This window comes from Triturus cristatus, chromosome 5_1, assembly GCF_964204655.1.
Source record: "Triturus cristatus chromosome 5_1, aTriCri1.1, whole genome shotgun sequence".
Taxonomy (NCBI): Eukaryota; Metazoa; Chordata; class Amphibia; order Caudata; family Salamandridae; genus Triturus; species Triturus cristatus.
Window position 1 is genome coordinate 155992461 of NC_140587.1, and position 27262 is coordinate 156019722.

Genomic DNA, 27262 nt, shown 5'->3' on the forward strand with positions numbered 1-27262 from the left:
GGGGCAGGGCAGGAGTAGCAAGATAGCCATGGAGGTCAGGCAGGATGGGCACTAGAAGCAAGACACACCATGAAGAGCAACAGTGAGACTGTGATGGCATACACACAGACCATGGAGGGAAGGTGGGAGGGGTCAGGGGCAGCTAACTGACCACACAGGGAAGGTGGGAGGGGCCATGGCAGCACAGAAGACCATGCATGGCAAGTGGGAGGGTTAGTGGCAGCACAATGGCTATGATGGGCAAGAAGGAGGGTGCAGGGGCATGCACAAAGGACGATGGAGGATAGAAGAGAGGGTCAGGACCTGTGCACAGACAAGAAAGTTCAGGGGAAGGGGCCTCACAACAGACCGCACGGGGCAGGCAGGAGGAGCAGTTGCAGCACAACAGACCAGGGAGGGCAGAAGGGTGTGGCAGTACAATGGACCATGTAGGACAGGAGGAAGAGGATAGGGGCATGGCATGTGGTCAGGCTGGGTGGAGGTGGCAGGGACAGGTTACAGTCATCTGACAATGCTAGGCAGGTGGGAGGGGAGTGGCAGCTCAATAGAACACTCAGAGTAGATAGGAGTGGCAGGTCCATGGAACATGGTGGGCAAAAAGGATGGAGCAGGGGCATGCACAAAGACATCGGAGGGCAGGGGGAAGGAGAATAGGGGCAGCAAGCTAAGCACAGAGTTTAAGCAGGAGGTCAATGATGGGGCATAGAATAGGGCAATGGAGGGCAGGAGGAGGGGACTGGTACATCATACTAAATTGAGGGCAGTGGCAGCACATCAGACCATGCATGGCAGGAGGGAGGAGGCTAGTCCATGGATTCACACAAGAGAGGATAGGGAGGAGGGGGATGGGGCAGCAAGCTAACTGTTCAGAGAAGGCGGGTATTAGGAACTTTATTGTTTTTAAAACGTGTGTCTGTGCGAACTACTTAAAATATGAACAAGTATGCAGCATAATCTCACTTTTATTCAGTAAGAAGAGGACGTTTGTGACTGTGACTCCGGGCTCACTTGGCAGAAACACCCCCTGACCCTCCACCCCCTATTGCAAAATGTAATGCCAGTGAAAAGGGTAGGTGAACACAGTATTATATAGAACATAGTCCTGAGAGCACGATTAAAAATGAAAACTAGATATAGTGTATGGTATAAACTATGCACAAAAAAGTGTGATATAAGATGAACCGGGCGTGAAATATAATATGCAATACATTGTGTGCAATGACAGATTCATTGGAGAGCGCGAGATAGCACAGGCACTAGCGCGTGCTATGCGATGTGCACCTTGGAGTGTAATATGCACAGGGCAGTGTTGTGTAACCTAACTAGTCTCTAAAGTTGTAATATAAAATATGTGCTGGGGAGTGTAACGTTGCATATGCACTGTGACAAAGATATGGATCCCAGATTGTAATATGTATGGCATAGCACTGTGCGTTATAACATAGGCATCGAGGAAGGCACGTTAGATGGGGCAATATAACCCGTGCGAAGACAAGTGTGGCATGACATATTCACGGGGTGGTGTTACAGTGCACATGGGCTAGAGAGTGTCATAGCATATGCACTAGCTGGTGGAATACAACACAGAGGTGTGTGGCACTCGGCAGGCAATGGTGGGTGTAACACAGCATTGGGCTCTGCCAGGAGCGCGCTGTGACTCTCAAGTGATGTTCGTCCCCTTTCCAGAGAGTAAAATAAAAAGTATTACACATCCGGCAGTGGAGGTGTGTTTTATTAACCGTGAGGGGAGTTTCTTACATAGTTTTTGTCGAATTTTTGTCGAATCCCCTTTGAATGGCTTGGTGTGCATGTGTATTAAATGTGCCCATCAATAGCTACCCATGTTTGTATAAATAAACGACAAGGGTGTCTACCGGGATTAGGCACTGTAGGGCATCAGACATGTCAGAGCTTCACTAGTGGTGTAAATAGATTCCACGTGGATTAATTGTATGCATAGTCGCCTTTTAATGAATATCACTCAAATCGTCATGGTGATAGGTACGTACGGTTTGTCCAGCATGTCCTAGGTGTGTCTATAAATATATATTTAAAAATGAAAAAAAAAACAATGGGCGGCCCTGGGGATTGGGGTAAAAAAAATATAATTAGGAGACAGGCCCTGGGGGATGGGGTCATCAGGGCCAATGAATTAGAATAAGAAGGGGAACCACACAGCCCCCCTTCTTAAAAAATTAAAATAAATAAAAGACTGGCATCGTGCCGGAGGCCACGCCCCCTCCTTGCAGCACTCTGCAAACGCGCCCCCTGGCGAGTTGTAAGTTGGGGAATTAATTCCTCTTCAATACTGAGGGTCCCTGAGGGCCAACTAGCCCAACAGGCATCTCCAGTATGCGCCAGGGAGCTGCGCTGCAGACAGGTGTTCTGAGGCCAAGCCCCTTTTTACACTTCTCTGCAACGCAGCTATGTGGCGCTTACTGGAGGTACCTAGTGGTCTAGTTTGACCATAGGGACCCTTAGGATTCAAGGGGACTTAATCTCTCAACTTAGAACAGCCACAGGGCGCGTTTACACAGTGGTGAAGGGAGGGGACGGGGCCTGAGTTAACGTGTGCAAAAACGCCCTGTGGCCTGTTTTAAGAGGTAGTTTTAATCCCCCTGCCCTATTATATACTAGGGGCAAACAGAGGAGGTCATGCTAATCACAGGGGGACCCCAACGCATAATGTTCCCTAGTGTATGTAGGTGTTTTCACTGTATTCTAAGTGTCTTTTAACATAGCACTGGCTCTAGGACTGGTTAGTCAGACTCAGTTACCACCAGTATCCGTCTGAAAAAGTTGAGGGTACAGGATGATTTTGCAACAAGGATTCTTTCTGGTCTTCTTTTTGTTCTTTCTGCACGTTATCCTTCTTCCTGCACTTTTCTTCGTCTTTGAGGACTTCTGTTGCTTCTTTCTGCACTTCTTTTTTTTCTTTCTGTGCATGTTTTCTTCTTTCTTCACATGTCCTATCTCTGTAGGCATAGTTAGAAATTAGCATTTAAAAAACATTTGAAATTCACAGAAAAAACCATAGGTTTCAGGCACGTTATAGTTAGGAATTAGCATTTAAAAAACCTCAGAAATTCACTGAAAAAACCATAGGTTTCAGGGGTGTTATAGTTAGCTGGACTTTTCACTTGTACAAAACCATTGAAATTCCCCCGTTATAGTTAGTTCAGCTAACTATAACTCGCGTGCCCGCAATGCACTGCTGATGACGTCACATATTACATCACTCATGACATGGTCAGTGACATCACTTATGACATCACTGATGACATCTCAAATGACATCACTGATGACATCACTGATGACATCATCCTTGTGATAGAGTGGCAGACCTCCTCTCACCCTAATATAACCTTTGATACACACATTCAAAAATAGAGACTAAAATTTTCAAAACAATGGACATACCAATACCAGTTACAACAACCTGTTCAGTAATTCTAAGATCCACATACACATCCACTCATTCACCAACAGTCCTATACAGTCACTCATACATGTACTCACTCATCATATGTACTCATACACCTATACATTCTGTTACACAATGCCACTCATCCATAGAGTTACTCACACACATAGTCACTCATGCTAATAAAGAATCAAACATACATTTACTTGCATATACAGTTATACACACACCACCATACTTACTTCTACGGAAACTTACACATACTTAGTCTTTTAAACAATCACTTATAGAAACACATACTTATTCATACAGGAACTCTTTCAATCTCTCACTCTCACATATACTCACTTATATACACCAATAGTCACATATACTAGTTTAAAACATATGTAGTTACTCATAAAGACACTATTGAGACAGTCATTCACTCACTAACACACCCATACACACACTCATCCACCCATACAGTCCTGCACACATGCTGTCTTCAACACATACAAACAGTAAGTTACTCATTCATGCACCTATGCACTACGTAATACCCCCCACCGAACCATGCAGACACTCAGACTGATACTCAAAAAACCAACTAATAACCTATATAGACACTCATGTAGCTACTCACCAACCAATGCAGCCACTTATACACAAAGTGAGAGACTGATACTGATATTTACATATTTAAACATTACTCACTAAGCCATGTATTCACTATGATACACTTAATCAGTCAGTTACACAATCAATTTTTCAAAAACAAATCATCCATTTAGACACTTATATACCCATTTATTCTTCCATCGACCTTGAGATATACATATATAAAACATATTTAATTTTCAGAAAAACAGACATTCACTGGATGATGTCACCAGTGATGTCATCAGTGATGTCATTTGAGATGTCATCAGTGATGTTATGAGTGATGTCACTGACCATGTCATGAGTGATGTAATATGTGACGTCATCAGCAGTGCATTGCTGGCGCGCGAGTTATAGTTAGCTGAACTAACTATAACGGGGGAATTTCAATGGTTTTGTACAAGTGAAAAGTCCAGCTAACTATAACACCCCTGAAACCTATGGTTTTTTCAGTGAATTTCTGAGGTTTTTTTAAATGCTAATTCCTAACTATAACGTGCCTGAAACCTATGTTTTTTTCTGTGAATATATATATATATATATATATATATATATATATATATATATATATATATATATATATATATGAAACGTTGTCCCCACTCTTCCCGCTTTCCATCCGGCACACAGAGAAGAGAGAGTCACGAACACCCGTTTTCTTTGTGGCAAATCAGGTCTTTATTGCAATTGTAGCTCTTCTGACGCGTTTCGGATAACACAGTATCCTTGTTCACATGCGGAAGTGCTGTCCGCCAACAATTTTTATACCCATGTGTTTTTTTTTCCCTCTGCTAAGTGTCATGTGATACTAAAAATGGAAAACATCCTTACCAAGCGCTAGTCTGTTTTCTTTGGTATACAACATTTGCGGCATAACACAAAAACACAATAATTTTATCGGCTTTGTGGTTGTAGCTGTAGCTATTGACATATCCACGAGTAACAATAATAATATTTGTTGCCATGTTTTCATTGCACATAATTGAATATCCGCATAAATGCCAGATATACTATATATCATTCTATGGATGGTTCCAATCGCTAGTGCACATTTGCATTTATACAAAGTATATAACATATGTCTCCTGGAAAAGAAATTTTTATGAACCATTTTGACACTGAATGCAAAGATTATATATATATATATATATATATATATATATATATATATATATATATATATATATATATATATATATATATATATATATATATATATTATATATATATATAATCCAACAAATGCCCGAAAGCTTTTAGAAGTGCACACAACAGCAGATAAAACCCTGAGGTTTATTAACAAAGCAGGAAACTCGCATCAGCATTCCTTGGTGAAATTAACTTAGATCTGACGGGTTTCGAGTGTTCTCCTCTTTTTGAAAGGTCATCAGCAAATATGCATTTGGCACAGGGAGTTTGAATCACACTTTATGTACTGCCCTTAGTGGGCTGAGCTTAGTGCTGGTAATGACTCCTGGGATCTGTAGTTTTTGTCCCACAAAACTCACTTCCTTTAGTAGGTCCTGCTAATTGGGGAGGATGAAGACGAGCTGCACTTTAAATGCCAGAATGGGGAGAGCGCTGGGAGTGCTCTCTCAATGCTTCGGGCATTTGTTGGAAAAATGTGACACAGCAGCCCAGCCATGGAGAGAGGCACCATCGTGGCTTCAGAGGCAGTGGAATTGAACTGCTCAGAACCGGCACAGTACAGCGGTCCGGATGCTTAATGAGCCCATCAATTGTACTCCAAATCCTACTAAGGACTTAAAATATGCTTTAATTGGAAGTGCGCATCAAAATCTACAAAAGGACATTAAAATTGGCTCACATCAGGACTATATATCCCATCATGTATCAATTTTGTTTTGCACTTAGCAATGCCCACTGAGGGCCGGAAATATAATAAATAATGTGGAAACAGATGGTGAGCCTTGGATGTGTCGTAATTCAGAAAAAGGGGGAAGTAGAGGTACAAGTTAGGTTCACCCTCCACAAATATATCTAGCAAATAAGACTATCTGAACAAGTCCGATAGACAGGAACCTAACTGGGAAAAAAACAGAAGGTGTAGGAAACAATTTGATCCTTAAAGACACCGTTATCAGAAAGAGAAGTATTATCTTTTTCTATAGTCCCCTCACTCACCAGGGTTTCCCCACGGTGACATGCTTCATCATAGGGGTCCTCCCAGTCCTCTACGGACTGAGGCGTGCTGCGACTTGCGGTGTTACGTAGGAGCACTGAAAATTTGTGTAAACTATGTGTGGTGTAAGTGAAATAGTGGTGGAGTGGGAAAATTAAAATAATCAGCTAGTGGGCTACAAAATAAACTTTATTGGTGCTCTAAGCTGAGAAAATTAAAAACGGGGTAATATGACCAGGGACCCTAACTATGATGGAAAGGTGTGCCTAGCATATTATGAAGTCAACTAGTTTCGAGCTCCCCAGCTCTTCGTCAGGACTACACTGGGACCAGCCCAGTGTCGAGAAACTTGCCACTCCTAGTCAACCTTAATAGGGTGAAATAAATGTGATGCCACAATAGTAAGGCATGCGTTTTAAAATATGTATACATACGTTATGTACGTCGGTATACTGATCTGTAAATTCCAAAAATCACAGTTAATTGCGAGAAAAAAATATATATATATACATATATATGCATAGCGTAATACATGATAATTATTAAGAATGTGAACACACTACACACAGGTGGATGCACACTTCCATGACTGACGTGCCGCTAAGTGAAAGACAGAGAAAATGCAGTTATTCACTCCATGCCGGCGTGGTGGTGGAAAAGTTGTGCTGGAATTAAATAAATTATTAGGTCTGACTAAAACACACAATAACATACAACATAAAACATGTAACCTACTTAAGAAAAAGCAACACTGTGCCTCATGGTCACTGGAGGGGATGCGGGGATCTCGTACATCTAATGGACGAAGGGAATCGAGATCGTTAGGAAAAAACGGCGTGTTCCATTATGACGGATCGCCCAGCGTGATGTGGGGGGGAAAAAGAGTTTCCACGCTGCATTCAGGAGGTGAGCATGGCAGCACTTACTTGTACGTTGAACCCCACATGCTTCTGACACCTACTGGAAGCCAAACCTCTTGGACCGCATTCTGGCGTGTCCTCGTAGCCGCAATGTTTTTATGTGCTGGCGGGCCTGTCTCGAGGCTCGAAATAGAAAAGGGGATTGTTCCGGTGTGCTAGTGGGGCCGCCATCTTGGAAAGGGGTGAGACAGACGGTTTTTGATACTATTAAGTATCCCAATATGTTACAGTGCGGACTTAATGTTCCAGACAGGGTAAAAGATCGCTCACAACAAGATTATGAGGGCGAAAGGTGGTACTCTGATGAGGCCCATATTTAGAAGAAAAATCGAACTACAATTGAATAAAAATCGAACTACAATTGAATAAACAGGTTGGGACTGTTCAGGCCAGGGTCAGGGGAAAACGACTACGATGGAAGCCGCCATGTTAGAATGGGAAGGGAACCAGATGAATGGTCACTGGGGATAAGTTCCGATTTAATGATCTTTTACCCTGTCTGGAACATTAAGTCCGCACTGTAACATATTGGGATACTTAATAGTATCAAAAACCGTCTGTCTCACCCCTTTCCAAGATGGCGGCCCCACTAGCACACCGGAACAATCCCCTTTTCTATTTCGAGCCTCGAGACAGGCCCGCCAGCACATAAAAACATTGCGGCTACGAGGACACGCCAGAATGCGGTCCAAGAGGTTTGGCTTCCAGTAGGTGTCAGAAGCATGTGGGGTTCAACGTACAAGTAAGTGCTGCCATGCTCACCTCCTGAATGCAGCGTGGAAACTCTTTTTCCCCCCCACATCACGCTGGGCGATCCGTCATAATGGAACACGCCGTTTTTTCCTAACGATCTCGATTCCCTTCGTCCATTAGATGTACGAGATCCCCGCATCCCCTCCAGTGACCATGAGGCACAGTGTTGCTTTTTCTTAAGTAGGTTACATGTTTTATGTTGTATGTTATTGTGTGTTTTAGTCAGACCTAATAATTTATTTAATTCCAGCACAACTTTTCCACCACCACGCCGGCATGGAGTGAATAACTGCATTTTCTCTGTCTTTCACTTAGCGGCACGTCAGTCATGGAAGTGTGCATCCACCTGTGTGTAGTGTGTTCACATTCTTAATAATTATCATGTATTACGCTATGCATATATATGTATATATATATTTTTTTTTCTCGCATTTAACTGTGATTTTTGGAATTTACAGATCAGTATACCGACGTACATAACGTATGTATACATATTTTAAAACGCATGCCTTACTATTGTGGCATCACATTTATTTCACCCTATTAAGGTTGACTAGGAGTGGCAAGTTTCTCGACACTGGGCTGGTCCCAGTGTAGTCCTGACGAAGAGCTGGGGAGCTCGAAACTAGTTGACTTCATAATATGCTAGGCACACCTTTCCATCATAGTTAGGGTCCCTGGTCATATTACCCCGTTTTTAATTTTCTCAGCTTAGAGCACCAATAAAGTTTATTTTGTAGCCCACTAGCTGATTATTTTAATTTTCCCACTCCACCACTATTTCACTTACACCACACATAGTTTACACAAATTTTCAGTGCTCCTACGTAACACCGCAAGTCGCAGCACGCCTCAGTCCGTAGAGGACTGGGAGGACCCCTATGATGAAGCATGTCACCGTGGGGAAACCCTGGTGAGTGAGGGGACTATAGAAAAAGATAATACTTCTCTTTCTGATAACGGTGTCTTTAAGGATCAAATTGTTTCCTACACCTTCTGTTTTTTTCCCAGTTAGGTTCCTGTCTATCGGACTTGTTCAGATAGTCTTATTTGCTAGATATATTTGTGGAGGGTGAACCTAACTTGTACCTCTACTTCCCCCTTTTTCTGAATTAGTACATGTACAGCGTACAGCTGTGGGAAACCCCTTCCCCTCTAATTTTAGTTTGATTTATAGTCTGACTTTTATTCACACCACCAACATCAGCACTCCACCTACCACCATGACGGAGATGACAGGCCTCACCTACACTCAGGATGAGGTTGACAGAATATTAGCATCTATGCTTCCCCTGGCTGGGACCAGTACCAGGGATTCGAATGAAGCTAGTCAATGTTGGGATGAACTGACGGAATTAAAACGCGAGCAAATTAAGACCTTAATACACGGTATCATGATGACTGAATATGTGAGAGCAAACATCGCCCCACGAGGCCTTATAGTCAGAAATGAACCGTTCATTTTCCAAAACGATAAAATTTTCAAGAAGGATTGGTCGCTAATATCCTGGCACTGCACCAGAGATTGGCTAGTGCTAATAATAAAAACTGCAGCACGCCTTTCTGAAGAGATGAAAATTAACATTCATGATCTGGAGATACGCCTCAAAACATATCAGAGTACAGCTGAACTGAAAAAAAGACTTGATGAACTCAATAAAACCATGACCGAATTTGAAATAAGTCTAAAGGACGCAAAATATATAAAACTGCGTAAAGATCAGCAGAATTTCTCACTGGAAAAGGTTTACCCATACACCAGAGATGATTATGTTCCCACTAATCGCAATCCAGGTTATAATACTGAGAGCGATGGTTCAGACACAGGTTCGGATCTATCCGATACCAGCAGAAACTATAACCCCAACAATCGGAACAGACGATCAAGAGGAGGACGTCAAAGAAACAGAGGCGGATTTGGTTGGCCCCCGTATCAGAACATGCCACCATTTGCCCCGCCCCCACAGTTCTTCTATGGACCACCACCTTTTCATCAATCTTTCCCACCCCAACCATACCCATACTGGGATGGTCCACAAAATCAAGGACAGAATCAGTCTTTTTTAGGAAGAGGCAAGACCCCGAGAAGAGGAAAAACCAGACAGGGACAACAAGTGCAGTGGGCCCAACCACTAGAGGTGACGAGGAGCCATACCCGGAGCATGGGACCACCCAACCTGCCATCAACAAGCAACAATCAAGTCTAGCAGTGAACCTATCCAACATAACTATTACACCTATACAAAAAAGCGTGTTAGAAAAAGGATTAGGCTTTGTCCCCACAGCAGCTTTGGACAAATTCAAGCTGATATGCGAATTGAAGGAGTTTATTCGCAGAATCAAACTGGAAGTCTATTTCAAAAATAAAGAACCAAGCGACAATGCCACCACCGACACTGGACTACATAAAAAATCTAATTTCACCCCTCCACCACATAACCTTCCGGTTGAACTACTGGCTTTTGAGAAAGCAGTTATAAAAGAGGTGACGGAGATAGATCCAAGAACAATTAAAGTCTTTCATAATACGAGCAAAATTGAGCTGGAGGCGATCTACCAACTATCTAACAACAAGGACCTGACTATTAAACCAGCCGATAAAGGCGGAGCTATTGTTCTACAGAATACTATTGATTACCAACACGAATGCCTACGACTACTAGGTGATGAACGTAATTACCTAACAATACAACAAGATCCCACTGAACGACTGCGCAGAGAGATCGCAAGTCTGGTGGAAGAGTCTCTGACTAACGACTGGATCAGCAAGAGAGAGGCTGATTTCCTGGAAAACAAAAAACCAATAACACCTTACTTCTACACGATCCCGAAGATACATAAATCTATGGAAACTCCCCCAGGAAGACCCATAGTATCAGGGATCGGTTCAATTTTGGAACCCCTGTCTAAATTTGCGGATGCCTTTTTAAGACCTTTGGTTCAGGCTACAGAAACCTATCTACAGGATACCAAAGCAGTCCTTTGTTTAATCCAGGATCTTGAATTCAACCCCACAACTAACATTTTGATCAGTTTAGATGTGGAGAGTCTGTACACGAGTCTCCCTCATAAGGAAACCTTAGACATCCTTGAAGAGGTACTTTACCTAAATGATTGGGGTTATCACACACCCAGACATGTGGTCCTTGAGTGTTGCCGTTTGGCTTTGACTGAGAATTTTTTCCAATTTAACGATGTCCTGTACAAGCAAACCCACGGTACCAGCATGGGAAGCACATTTGCGCCGAGTGTGGCAGGGTTGTATGTGCACCATTTAGAGAAGCAGAATATTCTTCACCAACACAATCCTCACATTGAACATATTAAACTATGGAAAAGGTACATAGACGATGTACTGTTGATCTGGGAAGGCAATGAACAGGAAGCGGAAGATTTCCTAGTCTGGCTTAACCAACAAGACCCGTTTCTGAAATTCACCTCCTCGATGAGCCGATCCACCATGGTCTTCCTAGACCTTAATATATCAGCACAGAACGGACGTCTCCACAGTACCACTCATTTCAAACCTACAGCAAGGAACTGCCTGCTGATATATGACAGCTTCCATCCTCGCAGCCTCAAGGACAACCTCCCTTTTGGCCAATTTTTGCGCCTCAGAAGGAATTGTACAACAACACAAGACTACAACATTCAGGCAAAAGAACTATCAGAGAAATTGATACAGCGTAATTACCCACAACACCTTATATCCAGATCCAGGAAAAGGGCTCTCAATAACAACAGGGAGGCTCTTTTAGAGACAAAAACTGTAGCCAGACAGGATGAGCCACGGAGACAAATTTGTATCACTACATACAGTATTGCATCCAACTTGGTGAGCAAAATAATCAAGAAACACTGGCGCACCCTGAACAGCGGTGGCCTAGACCTACAGGAACCTATGTTCAGCCATCGAAAAGCACGTAACTTAAGGGATCATCTTGTCCACACACGACCAACGACAACTAAAACCGCAGGTCCCCAACGCCTGCTCCAACCCCTACCAGAGGGCCATTTCCCATGCAGTAACTGCAGTGTGTGTCATCTGACCAAGGTGACTAAGACAGTGGAATGCAACAATGGGATAATCTGGAATCTTCGGTCGTTCACTAACTGTAACACATCAGGTGTTGTTTACCTAATAACTTGCGTGTGTAATTTGCACTACGTAGGCATGACCACCAGGAAAGTAAACACCCGTATGATCGAGCACCGGAGTAATTTTAGATGCAAACGGGATAACACAAAGATTACCACACATTTTCTGGAAAAACGTCACACCCCCAACGACTTCAACTGGGTCGTTTTGGAACACGTCAAGAATCATCCCAACGTAGAGAAACAGCTACATGAGAAGGAACAACGTTGGGTGTTCAAGCTACGTTCGGACGACAGGGGTCTCAATGATGACATACCCTGGGGACAGTTTATCTAAACAGTTTACTTGTACAACAATCACTGGAACATTTGCTGATCTAGCTTTTTATTCCCTACAGGTTGTTCTTTGATAAATAACCTCTCACATTGGTATCCATTAAGACAACATTCTAGTCATTCCATTAGCCATTATCATTTCCTCAATCTGTATCTCATTTGTGGCCACTATTATTATTTCTTCACAGCCCGACAGCCGATTATCACTAAGCACTAAATCGGAACTTATCCCCAGTGACCATTCATCTGGTTCCCTTCCCATTCTAACATGGCGGCTTCCATCGTAGTCGTTTTCCCCTGACCCTGGCCTGAACAGTCCCAACCTGTTTATTCAATTGTAGTTCGATTTTTATTCAATTGTAGTTCGATTTTTCTTCTAAATATGGGCCTCATCAGAGTACCACCTTTCGCCCTCATAATCTTGTTGTGAGCGATCTTTTACCCTGTCTGGAACATTAAGTCCGCACTGTAACATATTGGGATACTTAATAGTATCAAAAACCGTCTGTCTCACCCCTTTCCAAGATGGCGGCCCCACTAGCACACCGGAACAATCCCCTTTTCTATTTCGAGCCTCAAGACAGGCCCGCCAGCACATAAAAACATTGCGGCTACGAGGACACGCCAGAATGCGGTCCAAGAGGTTTGGCTTCCAGTAGGTGTCAGAAGCATGTGGGGTTCAACGTACAAGTAAGTGCTGCCATGCTCACCTCCTGAATGCAGCGTGGAAACTCTTTTTCCCCCCCACATCACGCTGGGCGATCCGTCATAATGGAACACGCCGTTTTTTCCTAACGATCTCGATTCCCTTCGTCCATTAGATGTACGAGATCCCCGCATCCCCTCCAGTGACCATGAGGCACAGTGTTGCTTTTTCTTAAGTAGGTTACATGTTTTATGTTGTATGTTATTGTGTGTTTTAGTCAGACCTAATAATTTATTTAATTCCAGCACAACTTTTCCACCACCACGCCGGCATGGAGTGAATAACTGCATTTTCTCTGTCTTTCACTTAGCGGCACGTCACTCATGGAAGTGTGCATCCACCTGTGTGTAGTGTGTTCACATTCTTAATAATTATCATGTATTACGCTATGCATATATATGTATATATATATTTTTTTTTCTCGCAATTAACTGTGATTTTTGGAATTTACAGATCAGTATACCGACGTACATAACGTATGTATACATATTTTAAAACGCATGCCTTACTATTGTGGCATCACATTTATTTCACCCTATTAAGGTTGACTAGGAGTGGCAAGTTTCTCGACACTGGGCTGGTCCCAGTGTAGTCCTGACGAAGAGCTGGGGAGCTCGAAACTAGTTGACTTCATAATATGCTAGGCACACCTTTCCATCATAGTTAGGGTCCCTGGTCATATTACCCCGTTTTTAATTTTCTCAGCTTAGAGCACCAATAAAGTTTATTTTGTAGCCCACTAGCTGATTATTTTAATTTTCCCACTCCACCACTATTTCACTTACACCACACATAGTTTACACAAATTTTCAGTGCTCCTACGTAACACCGCAAGTCGCAGCACGCCTCAGTCCGTAGAGGACTGGGAGGACCCCTATGATGAAGCATGTCACCGTGGGGAAACCCTGGTGAGTGAGGGGACTATAGAAAAAGATAATACTTCTCTTTCTGATAACGGTGTCTTTAAGGATCAAATTGTTTCCTACACCTTCTGTTTTTTTCCCAGTTAGGTTCCTGTCTATCGGACTTGTTCAGATAGTCTTATTTGCTAGATATATTTGTGGAGGGTGAACCTAACTTGTACCTCTACTTCCCCCTTTTTCTGAATTAGTACATGTACAGCGTACAGCTGTGGGAAACCCCTTCCCCTCTAATTTTAGTTTGATTTATAGTCTGACTTTTATTCACACCACCAACATCAGCACTCCACCTACCACCATGACGGAGATGACAGGCCTCACCTACACTCAGGATGAGGTTGACAGAATATTAGCATCTATGCTTCCCCTGGCTGGGACCAGTACCAGGGATTCGAATGAAGCTAGTCAATGTTGGGATGAACTGACGGAATTAAAACGCGAGCAAATTAAGACCTTAATACACGGTATCATGATGACTGAATATGTGAGAGCAAACATCGCCCCACGAGGCCTTATAGTCAGAAATGAACCGTTCATTTTCCAAAACGATAAAATTTTCAAGAAGGATTGGTCGCTAATATCCTGGCACTGCACCAGAGATTGGCTAGTGCTAATAATAAAAACTGCAGCACGCCTCTCTGAAGAGATGAAAATTAACATTCATGATCTGGAGATACGCCTCAAAACATATCAGAGTACAGCTGAACTGAAAAAAAGACTTGATGAACTCAATAAAACCATGACCGAATTTGAAATAAGTCTAAAGGACGCAAAATATATAAAACTGCGTAAAGATCAGCAGAATTTCTCACTGGAAAAGGTTTACCCATACACCAGAGATGATTATGTTCCCACTAATCGCAATCCAGGTTATAATACTGAGAGCGATGGTTCAGACACAGGTTCGGATCTATCCGATACCAGCAGAAACTATAACCCCAACAATCGGAACAGACGATCAAGAGGAGGACGTCAAAGAAACAGAGGCGGATTTGGTTGGCCCCCGTATCAGAACATGCCACCATTTGCCCCGCCCCCACAGTTCTTCTATGGACCACCACCTTTTCATCAATCTTTCCCACCCCAACCATACCCATACTGGGATGGTCCACAAAATCAAGGACAGAATCAGTCTTTTTTAGGAAGAGGCAAGACCCCGAGAAGAGGAAAAACCAGACAGGGACAACAAGTGCAGTGGGCCCAACCACTAGAGGTGACGAGGAGCCATACCCGGAGCATGGGACCACCCGACCTGCCATCAACAAGCAACAATCAAGTCTAGCAGTGAACCTATCCAACATAACTATTACACCTATACAAAAAAGCGTGTTAGAAAAAGGATTAGGCTTTGTCCCCACAGCAGCTTTGGACAAATTCAAGCTGATATGCGAATTGAAGGAGTTTATTCGCAGAATCAAACTGGAAGTCTATTTCAAAAATAAAGAACCAAGCGACAATGCCACCACCGACACTGGACTACATAAAAAATCTAATTTCACCCCTCCACCACATAACCTTCCGGTTGAACTACTGGCTTTTGAGAAAGCAGTTATAAAAGAGGTGACGGAGATAGATCCAAGAACAATTAAAGTCTTTCATAATACGAGCAAAATTGAGCTGGAGGCGATCTACCAACTATCTAACAACAAGGACCTGACTATTAAACCAGCCGATAAAGGCGGAGCTATTGTTCTACAGAATACTATTGATTACCAACACGAATGCCTACGACTACTAGGTGATGAACGTAATTACCTAACAATACAACAAGATCCCACTGAACGACTGCGCAGAGAGATCGCAAGTCTGGTGGAAGAGTCTCTGACTAACGACTGGATCAGCAAGAGAGAGGCTGATTTCCTGGAAAACAAAAAACCAATAACACCTTACTTCTACACGATCCCGAAGATACATAAATCTATGGAAACTCCCCCAGGAAGACCCATAGTATCAGGGATCGGTTCAATTTTGGAACCCCTGTCTAAATTTGCGGATGCCTTTTTAAGACCTTTGGTTCAGGCTACAGAAACCTATCTACAGGATACCAAAGCAGTCCTTTGTTTAATCCAGGATCTTGAATTCAACCCCACAACTAACATTTTGATCAGTTTAGATGTGGAGAGTCTGTACACGAGTCTCCCTCATAAGGAAACCTTAGACATCCTTGAAGAGGTACTTTACCTAAATGATTGGGGTTATCACACACCCAGACATGTGGTCCTTGAGTGTTGCCGTTTGGCTTTGACTGAGAATTTTTTCCAATTTAACGATGTCCTGTACAAGCAAACCCACGGTACCAGCATGGGAAGCACATTTGCGCCGAGTGTGGCAGGGTTGTATGTGCACCATTTAGAGAAGCAGAATATTCTTCACCAACACAATCCTCACATTGAACATATTAAACTATGGAAAAGGTACATAGACGATGTACTGTTGATCTGGGAAGGCAATGAACAGGAAGCGGAAGATTTCCTAGTCTGGCTTAACCAACAAGACCCGTTTCTGAAATTCACCTCCTCGATGAGCCGATCCACCATGGTCTTCCTAGACCTTAATATATCAGCACAGAACGGACGTCTCCACAGTACCACTCATTTCAAACCTACAGCAAGGAACTGCCTGCTGATATATGACAGCTTCCATCCTCGCAGCCTCAAGGACAACCTCCCTTTTGGCCAATTTTTGCGCCTCAGAAGGAATTGTACAACAACACAAGACTACAACATTCAGGCAAAAGAACTATCAGAGAAATTGATACAGCGTAATTACCCACAACACCTTATATCCAGATCCAGGAAAAGGGCTCTCAATAACAACAGGGAGGCTCTTTTAGAGACAAAAACTGTAGCCAGACAGGATGAGCCACGGAGACAAATTTGTATCACTACATACAGTATTGCATCCAACTTGGTGAGCAAAATAATCAAGAAACACTGGCGCACCCTGAACAGCGGTGGCCTAGACCTACAGGAACCTATCTTCAGCCATCGAAAAGCACGTAACTTAAGGGATCATCTTGTCCACACACGACCAACGACAACTAAAACCGCAGGTCCCCAACGCCTGCTCCAACCCCTACCAGAGGGCCATTTCCCATGCAGTAACTGCAGTGTGTGTCATCTGACCAAGGTGACTAAGACAGTGGAATGCAACAATGGGATAACCTGGAATCTTCGGTCGTTCACTAACTGTAACACATCAGGTGTTGTTTACCTAATAACTTGCGTGTGTAATTTGCACTACGTAGGCATGACCACCAGGAAAGTAAACACCCGTATGATCGAGCACCGGAGTAATTTTAGATGCAAACGGGATAACACAAAGATGACCACACATTTTCTGGAAAAACGTCACACCCCCAACGACTTCAACTGGGTCGTTTTGGAACACGTCAAGAATCATCCCAACGTAGAGAAACAGCTACATGAGAAGGAACAACGTTGGGTGTTCAAGCTACGTTCGGACGACAGGGGTCTCAATGATGACATACCCTGGGGACAGTTTATCTAAACAGTTTACTTGTACAACAATCACTGGAACATTTGCTGATCTAGCTTTTTATTCCCTACAGGTTGTTCTTTGATAAATAACCTCTCACATTGGTATCCATTAAGACAACATTCTAGTCATTCCATTAGCCATTATCATTTCCTCAATCTGTATCTCATTTGTGGCCACTATTATTATTTCTTCACAGCCCGACAGCCGATTATCACTAAGCACTAAATCGGAACTTATCCCCAGTGACCATTCATCTGGTTCCCTTCCCATTCTAACATGGCGGCTTCCATCGTAGTCGTTTTCCCCTGACCCTGGCCTGAACAGTCCCAACCTGTTTATTCAATTGTAGTTCGATTTTTATTCAATTGTAGTTCGATTTTTCTTCTAAATATGGGCCTCATCAGAGTACCACCTTTCGCCCTCATAATCTTGTTGTGAGCGATCTTTTACCCTGTCTGGAACATTAAGTCCGCACTGTAACATATTGGGATACTTAATAGTATCAAAAACCGTCTGTCTCACCCCTTTCCAAGATGGCGGCCCCACTAGCACACCGGAACAATCCCCTTTTCTATTTCGAGCCTCAAGACAGGCCCGCCAGCACATAAAAACATTGCGGCTACGAGGACACGCCAGAATGCGGTCCAAGAGGTTTGGCTTCCAGTAGGTGTCAGAAGCATGTGGGGTTCAACGTACAAGTAAGTGCTGCCATGCTCACCTCCTGAATGCAGCGTGGAAACTCTTTTTCCCCCCCACATCACGCTGGGCGATCCGTCATAATGGAACACGCCGTTTTTTCCTAACAATCTCGATTCCCTTCGTCCATTAGATGTACGAGATCCCCGCATCCCCTCCAGTGACCATGAGGCACAGTGTTGCTTTTTCTTAAGTAGGTTACATGTTTTATGTTGTATGTTATTGTGTGTTTTAGTCAGACCTAATAATTTATTTAATTCCAGCACAACTTTTCCACCACCACGCCGGCATGGAGTGAATAACTGCATTTTCTCTGTCTTTCACTTAGCGGCACGTCAGTCATGGAAGTGTGCATCCACCTGTGTGTAGTGTGTTCACATTCTTAATAATTATCATGTATTACGCTATGCATATATATGTATATATATATATTTTTTTCTCGCAATTAACTGTGATTTTTGGAATTTACAGATCAGTATACCGACGTACATAACGTATGTATACATATTTTAAAACGCATGCCTTACTATTGTGGCATCACATTTATTTCACCCTATTAAGGTTGACTAGGAGTGGCAAGTTTCTCGACACTGGGCTGGTCCCAGTGTAGTCCTGACGAAGAGCTGGGGAGCTCGAAACTAGTTGACTTCATAATATGCTAGGCACACCTTTCCATCATAGTTAGGGTCCCTGGTCATATTACCCCGTTTTTAATTTTCTCAGCTTAGAGCACCAATAAAGTTTATTTTGTAGCCCACTAGCTGATTATTTTAATTTTCCCACTCCACCACTATTTCACTTACACCACACATAGTTTACACAAATTTTCAGTGCTCCTACGTAACACCGCAAGTCGCAGCACGCCTCAGTCCGTAGAGGACTGGGAGGACCCCTATGATGAAGCATGTCACCGTGGGGAAACCCTGGTGAGTGAGGGGACTATAGAAAAAGATAATACTTCTCTTTCTGATAACGGTGTCTTTAAGGATCAAATTGTTTCCTACACCTTCTGTTTTTTTCCCAGTTAGGTTCCTGTCTATCGGACTTGTTCAGATAGTCTTATTTCCTTGGATGTGTCGATCATTAGCAGCCCATTAAGAAGGGGTCTTGAACCCTGAAACGCGTCGGCACCATATGCTAATTGGGGAGGATGAAGACGAGCTGCACTTTAAATGCCAGAATGGGGAGAGCGCTGGGAGTGCTGTCTCAATGCTTCGGGCATTTGTTGGAAAAAATGTGACACAGCAGCCCAGCCATGGAGAGAGGCACCATCGTGGCTTCAGAGGCAGCGGAATTGAACTGCTCAGAACCGGCACAGTACAACGCTCCGGATGCTTAATGAGCCCGTCAATTGTACTCCAAATCCTACTAAGGACTTAAAATATGCTTTAATTGGAACTGCGCATCTAAATCTACAAAAGGACATTAAAATTGGCTCACATGGGGACTATATATCCCATCATGCTTCAATTTTGTTTTGCACTTAGCAATGCCCACTGAGGGCCGGAATTATAATAAATAATGTGGAAACAGATGGTGAGCCTTGGATGCGTCGATCATTAGCAGCCCATGAAGAAGTGGGCTTGAGCCCTGAAACGCGTCGGCACCATATGCTAATTGGGGAGGATGAAGATGAGCTGCACTTTAAATGCCAGACTGGCGAGAGCACTGGGAGTGCTCTCTCAATGCTTCGGGCATTTGTTGGAAAAAATGTGACACGGCAGCCCAGCCATGGAGAGAGGCACCATCGTGACTTCAGAGGCAGCGGAATTGAACTGCTCAGAACCAGAACAGCACTCCGGATGCTTAATGAGCCTGTTTATTGTACCCAAAATCCTACTAAGGACTTAAAATATGCTTTAATTGAAACTGCGCATCACAATCTACTAAAGGACATTACTTTTGGCTCACATCAGGACTATATATCCCATCATGTATCAATTTTGTTTTGTACTTAGCAACGCCCACTGAGGGCCGGAAATATAATAAATAATGTGGAAACAGATGGTGAGCCTTGGATGTGTCGATCATTAGCAGCCCATGAAGAAGGGGTCTTGAGCCCTGAAACGCGTCGGCACCATATGCTAATTGGGGAGGATGAAGACGAGCTGCACTTCAAATGCCAGAATGGGGAGAGCGCTGGGAGTGCTCTCTCAATGCTTCGGGCATTTGTTGGAAAAAATGTGACACAACAGCCCAGCCATGGAGAGAGGCAGCATTGTGGCTTCAGAGGCAGCGGAATTGAACTGCTCAGAACCGGCACAGTACAGCGCTCCGGATGCTTAATAAGCCCGTCAACTGTACTCCAAATCCTACTAAGGACTTAAAATATGCTTTAATTGGAACTGCGCATCAAAATCTACAAAAGGACATTAAAATTGGCTCACATCGGGACTATATATACCATCATGCATCAATTTTGTTTTGCACTTAGCAATGCTCACTGAGGGCCGGAAATATGATAAATAATGTGGAAACAGATGGTGAGCCTTGGATGTGTCGATCATTAGCAGCCCAAGAAGAAGGGGTCTTGAGCCCTGAAACGCGTCGGCACCATATGCTAATTGGGGAGGATGAAGACGAGCTGCACTTTAAATGCCAGAATGGCGAGAGTGCTCTCTCAATGCTTCGGGCATTTGTTGGGAACAAAAGGGTGACTGTATGGTCTTGGTATTGCGACCATGACGGCAACCCTTGCACCTTGAACATTTTTGGAAGCCTCTGCTTCCACTCAGCCAATCAGATCCACTCCTGGCCTGGGGGCAGTTCCGTACGAATCGACTTAGCCCTTCTGAATGATATAAGGGCAGCGCGGGATGTCTGGTCTTATCACAGGGTCACTTTTGATAAGTTTCCAATTTTTGTGTAGGCTATTACGCAGTCTAGCATGATAGGCTGAGTACTGTGATCATACGAACCAGACCAGTATCAGTGAATTGTTTCTGTGTCTTAGATGTACCAAATAGCAAATCCTCTCTCTTTTTGGCTTTCATTTTGGCTTGTGCTCAGTTTAACACTTCCTGACTATAGCCACGCATCTTCAGTCTTTTAAACAAATCATTCTGTACCTCCCTCAGTGACTCATCACTGCTACAGGTGCGCTTCATGCACAAACCTTCTGCATAAGGAATACTGTTCTTCAATTTAATCGAGTGGAAACTGCAGGCATGTAGGACAGCATTTCCGAACATCGGTTTTCTATATGTTCTTGTGTGAAAACTGTTACCCTCAACGTACACCACTAGGTCCAGAAAGTGTACTTCTTCTTTACTAATAACATATGTGAACGAGAGGTTCAAATAATTATTGTTCAAACCCTGTGCAAATATTTTGGCTGACTCAGATGACCCCTTCCACAGAATGCACAGGTCATCGATGAACCTGGTCCAAAGGACAACATTGTGTGCCCATTTTAGTGCATAATTTACCATGAGTAACTGCTCCTCCCACCAGCCCATATGCAAGTTCGCATAGCTGGGGGCGAAGCAGGTACCCATGGCCGTCCCCTGGATTTGTTTATGTGTGTGCTGTTCATAGATGAAGAAGTTATTTTCAAGACACCACTCGGCCAGAATGATAAGCATAAGTGTATACTGGTGTAAGTGTATGGGTCTTGTACCTAAGTAGTGTTTTAGCGCTATAATTCCATCCTAATGCCTGATGTTCGTATATAGAGCAGTGACATCCAGTGTCCTAAGGACATAGGAGTCATCTCATGCTATGTCATATATTCTGTGCAGGAAATCTCCAGTATCCATTGTGAATGAGGGTAGGTTTCATACGTGTTCCTGAAGGATGTGGTCGCTAAATCTGGATGTATTTTCAAAAACCCCACCTATCGCCGAAATTATTTGTCGGCCAAGCTGGTTATTTGCATTCTGATGAACTTTGGGGATAGGTATAGTATAGGTGTTACGGGGTGATATGTTTTTAGATAATTTACCTATTCTATAGAGATCAGACCCAAACCTCTTCCAACTATACAGTTCAGCATGGAATTTGTCTTGAATCTCCTTGAGACTCATCGGACTGACCTTGCAGTAACATTCCCTGTCTTGGAGTTGTCTACGTGCTTCATTGGTATACCTGTCTAGGGGCCAGAGAAGTATATTACCCTTTTTATCAGACTATCTTACCACTATGTCTTGTCTGTTCTTAATTTTCTTCATAACCTGTACATATTGGATTCCAACATTGTGATCTGTGTGCAGACCTTTACTGCTAGACTCAATCGCCAATTGTTTAAGATCAGTAATAAAATTCTCAGAAAAAATGTCCAATGTGTCTCGAGGCATGACCGGTAGAAAGACAGATTTAGGTCTGAATGGGGTTTGTACACTGCCATATATATCCAGTTCCATTGCAGTTGCTAGTTCCTCTGAGTGTGGTAAATAATTTAATTACCGGAACTTAATTTGATGCGGAAAAATCTATAATAATAGCTCAGTAAAATAAGAGGCAGAATCCGTGGTATTAGAGGTTCGGAACGGGCTTTATTCCAAAATCAATTCGAATTGATGGACTCCATATTCCATCACCACGAAGGTTCAGGAAGTGAAGGACCAACTTTATTGACAGGTAATCATTTTTATACAATAGGCATTACAGTGAAACAGATGCAGGAGGCGTAACAATTGATAACAAAGATAAAACATACATACGTAACTAAAGTGGGTGTAACTAGGCGTAACTAAAGAACGTCATTAGGTATGATGTCACAAGTAGGTGGCACCATGAAAGAATTTCGCAATGTCAGCAGAAATACTCGGCAGAGATGCGCGCGCAGCAGCATGACGTGCAATTGACGTGCAACTAGGGGGTGAAGGGGACTTGACATTTAGCTCTACATGTGGAGACAGAAGTCTGGGGGGTCAAGTCAACCTAATCCCAAATCATATCTAACATCCTATGTTTAAAGAACTATGTTATCCAAAAAGAAAGGTCTTTCGAACAAAATCTATTCTATACTGACTGTGAGTGCGTGTACAAGCGTCTAAGTGTCTACACTAGATGCGAGGGCAGAAATCTTCCATAGTAACAGGGCTATGAATTACTTGCAGAAAGACAGAGAAGCCGGGCCCTTTGCTCGGTAGCTGGAAGAATGTTTACTTAAACTACTAGACAGGAATGCATTGGATGGGGAGCGGAGCAGATAATCTCGAAGGTGAAATACAGTTTTTGGCAAGCAGACAGGTCGAGTCAGGCACCGTTAGCCGCGCAGGGAGTAGGACAAAGTTCATGGATACAGATGCGAGCTCAGACTGGAGCTTTCAGAGGCAGAAGGCAGGAAAAGGCTTAATGGCAGAATCAGGGCCTACTCGCCTGGACTGTAAAAATGGGATAAATGAACCATATAAAGCCGGTGGCCTTTCATACTTAGGAATAGAATATCCGGCCCATTCATGGCGGATCTGAAAGAGGACATGTTGACGGTGGACGCACATGTGTTTGCGTCTTCATAACTGGAACTGGAGGAAACATACATGTACTGGTGATTTATACATGAAACCGTTGGGGTCCAAGATAGGGGACATAACTGATCATAAAAATCCATATTTCCACATTCCCTCCTTGTCCCCTACTTGCCCTTAAGAGATATCAATCTTCATCAATCCGTTGATCTGTTCATATAGCATCATTTGTTCTTCTTTCTTCTTCCGGGATGAATGAAATCGTGGTGGTGGAATACACGATGTGGCACACAGACCACAAATCGCTGGTCCACATTGTAGGCATAAGCAGCAACTGAATAGTATGAGAAAGCCAATACCTAGGAAGGATAGGACCCTCCATCCAAAGGTTGACAATACACTCCAAAACCAACCGGACCAAGTCCAGGTGCCTGGATTCTGGTGTATCTGGCTTACAATCTTATGAAGGCGAGTTATGGCTTTATATACAGATGGCGAATTTTCTGGTATGAAAATGCAACAACTTGATCCGATGACCCTACAAGCTCCGCCCCTATCGGCCAGGATGACGTCAAGGACAAGACGATTTTGAAGCACAACAATCCGCATAGCAGACTGCTCTTCTGTTAAATTGCCTAAGGCGGAAATAGTTTCATTCACTACTGCTTCAAGGGTTCTGGTTAATCTACGTATCAGCTTACTATTGGTAACTGTACCTATATAGGGAAAGAGACCTTTATTGAAATCTGTGTATTTTTCCCATGCTGTTTCAGTGTAATCGACGATTGGGAGATCTCTCCGTTCTCTATTGTGTACTAAATGAGTATTTCCGTGATAATCAGGAGGAGCTAGGAAAACAGGTGGCAAAAGGAATCCGATGTAGCAGGTACCATCCCAATCTAGAGGCAGACGCATATATGCAGTCTGACCACATATGAAGTAGGAATGGCGAGAAGCTCTAAATGTAGACTTGCCTTGATCACTGAATTCTATTACAGTGGTGCATCTACTATGGCCCATATGTATGGAACCATTCTTTCTTACACATAATTCACCTTTGACTGGAAATACTGACATAGCGGGCAAAATTGGTGCAGCTTCGGATTCAACATTCAGGATCATGAGATTAAGCGTGAAATTCCCTAATCCATATACCTCATTTTCTAGATCAGTTCCTGTTCTTTTGGGAAGTCCCTCCTTGTTAGGGTAACAGACTTTAAGCAAAACTAGGTTCAGGTTTCCCCATACCCAATTGTCTTGATAAGTTACTGAGTTTAAATCGAGGGAATTAATTAAACTAAACCATGCTCCACAGGAGCCATTGTGTGTGAACGGATATGGAAAGAGAGGCAGAATTCCCTTATAGTTCTGATAGGGAGGGAGTCGGCCACATATCCAACAATTCGTAGCATTGCTAGCCTGATGGGAATGATGTAACATACTAATGAAAGTGTTATTGCGCAGCGCAAATCTATAGGACAACTCATGCGGGGGATTCACTAAAAGAATGTTCAGCAGTAACATTGTAAACATGTTTAGAAATAGGATAATATATGTGCAACAATATACTTGCAGCGATTATTAAAAGACTTAAGAAAAACAAAATTAATAACGTCACTGTGCAATGACTACGCAGTGATTTACAGTACACATGTTGTTTCAACTGCATCCTTCGGTTTCTTTCTCTATTCAGGTCTAAGGGATACATGTCAGAGACAAATTCGACCGATTCACCTTGGAGAGGACTTAAACAATCAAATTGTCTGACTTGTTAGACCGTAGTTTTAGTTTATATTGTTCCTCATTACTCGGTTCAACCAAAGGAAGCTTTGAGTCAATCGGTGAAGACACGCGAGGTGTATCGTCTACATCAGACGGAAGTCCATGAAATTTCTTGATATGACTTGAATGTATCCAGCCTTTGCGACCTTCGATCTTCACGGCTGTCCTCGTGGTTAACAGTACGAGTTGAGGCGATTTCCACCTAGGATCCAGCTGAGACTTCCGGTCAAAGTTCCTCACTAACACCAGGTCCCCGGGAATTACGTCATGGGGTTTCACCTCGGTGTTGTCGGGAAAGGCTGCAGCTACCTGTGAACGACAAGATTGTAGTGCAGACATCAAGGAAGCCAGGTAATCTGTCAGCATATTACAGTCAACATCAGTTATTTTGCGTGGTATAGGCGTCCCCCACATATTTGGTGGTCTACCGAAGATCACCTCATAAGGGGATAGCCCTGTTCGAGAGTGCGCTACCATTCTCATGTAAAAGAGTGCAACTGGTAAGGCTACTACCCAGTCGACACCTTTCTCTCTACATATTTTGGACAATCTAATTTTCAGAGTTTGATTATGTCGTTCCACGAGACCTGCTGCCTCGGGGTGTCGGACACAGTGAAATTTCCACTGATAGCCTAACAAAAGTGAAACGTGTTTCATTAGTTCGGATGAGAACGGCTGGCCGTTATCTGAGTAGACAACACGTGGTAAACCGTACCGTGGGAAGAATTCTCGAACCAACTGTTTTGCAGTAGTCGGGGCAGTGTAATCTGAAACCGGGTATGCCTCTGTCCAACGGGAAAGAGCACAGACAACTACGAGAACATATTTGAATCCTCGACATCGTTCCATCTGGATATAATCCACCTGAAGGACTTCAAAAGGGTGATCAGGAGGCTGAAATCCACCTTGTTCTACGGGAATGCTTTTACCTGGGTTAAACTGACAACAGATCATACAGGTACGAACTTTTTGTTTAGCTGCTGCTCGTAAATGTTTGTTGAACCAAATGTGTTGAATGCTGTCTAGCATAGCTTTTTCTCCTAGGTGCGCTGGACTATGTACAGTATTAATGATAACTTGGACCATTGAATCAGGAAGGAACCATACAGATTTTTCCTTCGTCATCCATCCTTGATCCGTTTGGATCCCTCCTAATTCAGTCCATTTCTTTATTTCCTCTGGTGTAGCATGTGTCTGTATGTCAATTACGTCAAGAGCGGGATCCTTAACCATCATGCAATGTGTTGGTGTCGGAACTATTGTCTTTGTCATGTCGGGTGTGTGAGTTTGAGCAGTCTGTTTAGCTGTTCTGTCAGCTAGATCATTGCCTTGGGAAATGATATCAGTAACTTTCGTATGAGCTTTACATTTCATAATTGACATTGCAGTGGGTAGATGTATTGCATCTAATAAGGCATGAATGAGGGGTCCGTGCTGAATGTGGGCACCGTGAGAAGTTAAATAACCTCTCTCTCGCCACAGCACGCCGAAGTCATGTACAACTCCGAATGCATAACGTGAATCAGTGTATATGTTGACTTTTTTATTTGTGGCTTGAATACAGGCTTGTGTCAGAGCGATGAGCTCTGCTGCTTGAGCTGACAAGGTATTTATGCAATTTGTTTCAATGACTTCAGTGTCTGTTGTGACTGCATACGCGGCTACTAACTCTCCTGTACTTGTTCTCATACATGAACCATCTACATACAATGTCAAGTCTGGATCTGACAATGGGACGTCTGTCAAGTCTTGTCTGGGTTTCGTCGTGATAGTGATAACTTCAATACAATCATGTGCAAGTGGGTCTGTTCCGTTTACTGGTAACAGTGTGGCAGGATTCAATGTACTACAACGTCTGATTTCTATGTGTGGCTGAAACAATGTTAATTCGTAACCGGTGAGTCTCGCTATAGTCAAGTGTTGTGTTTGT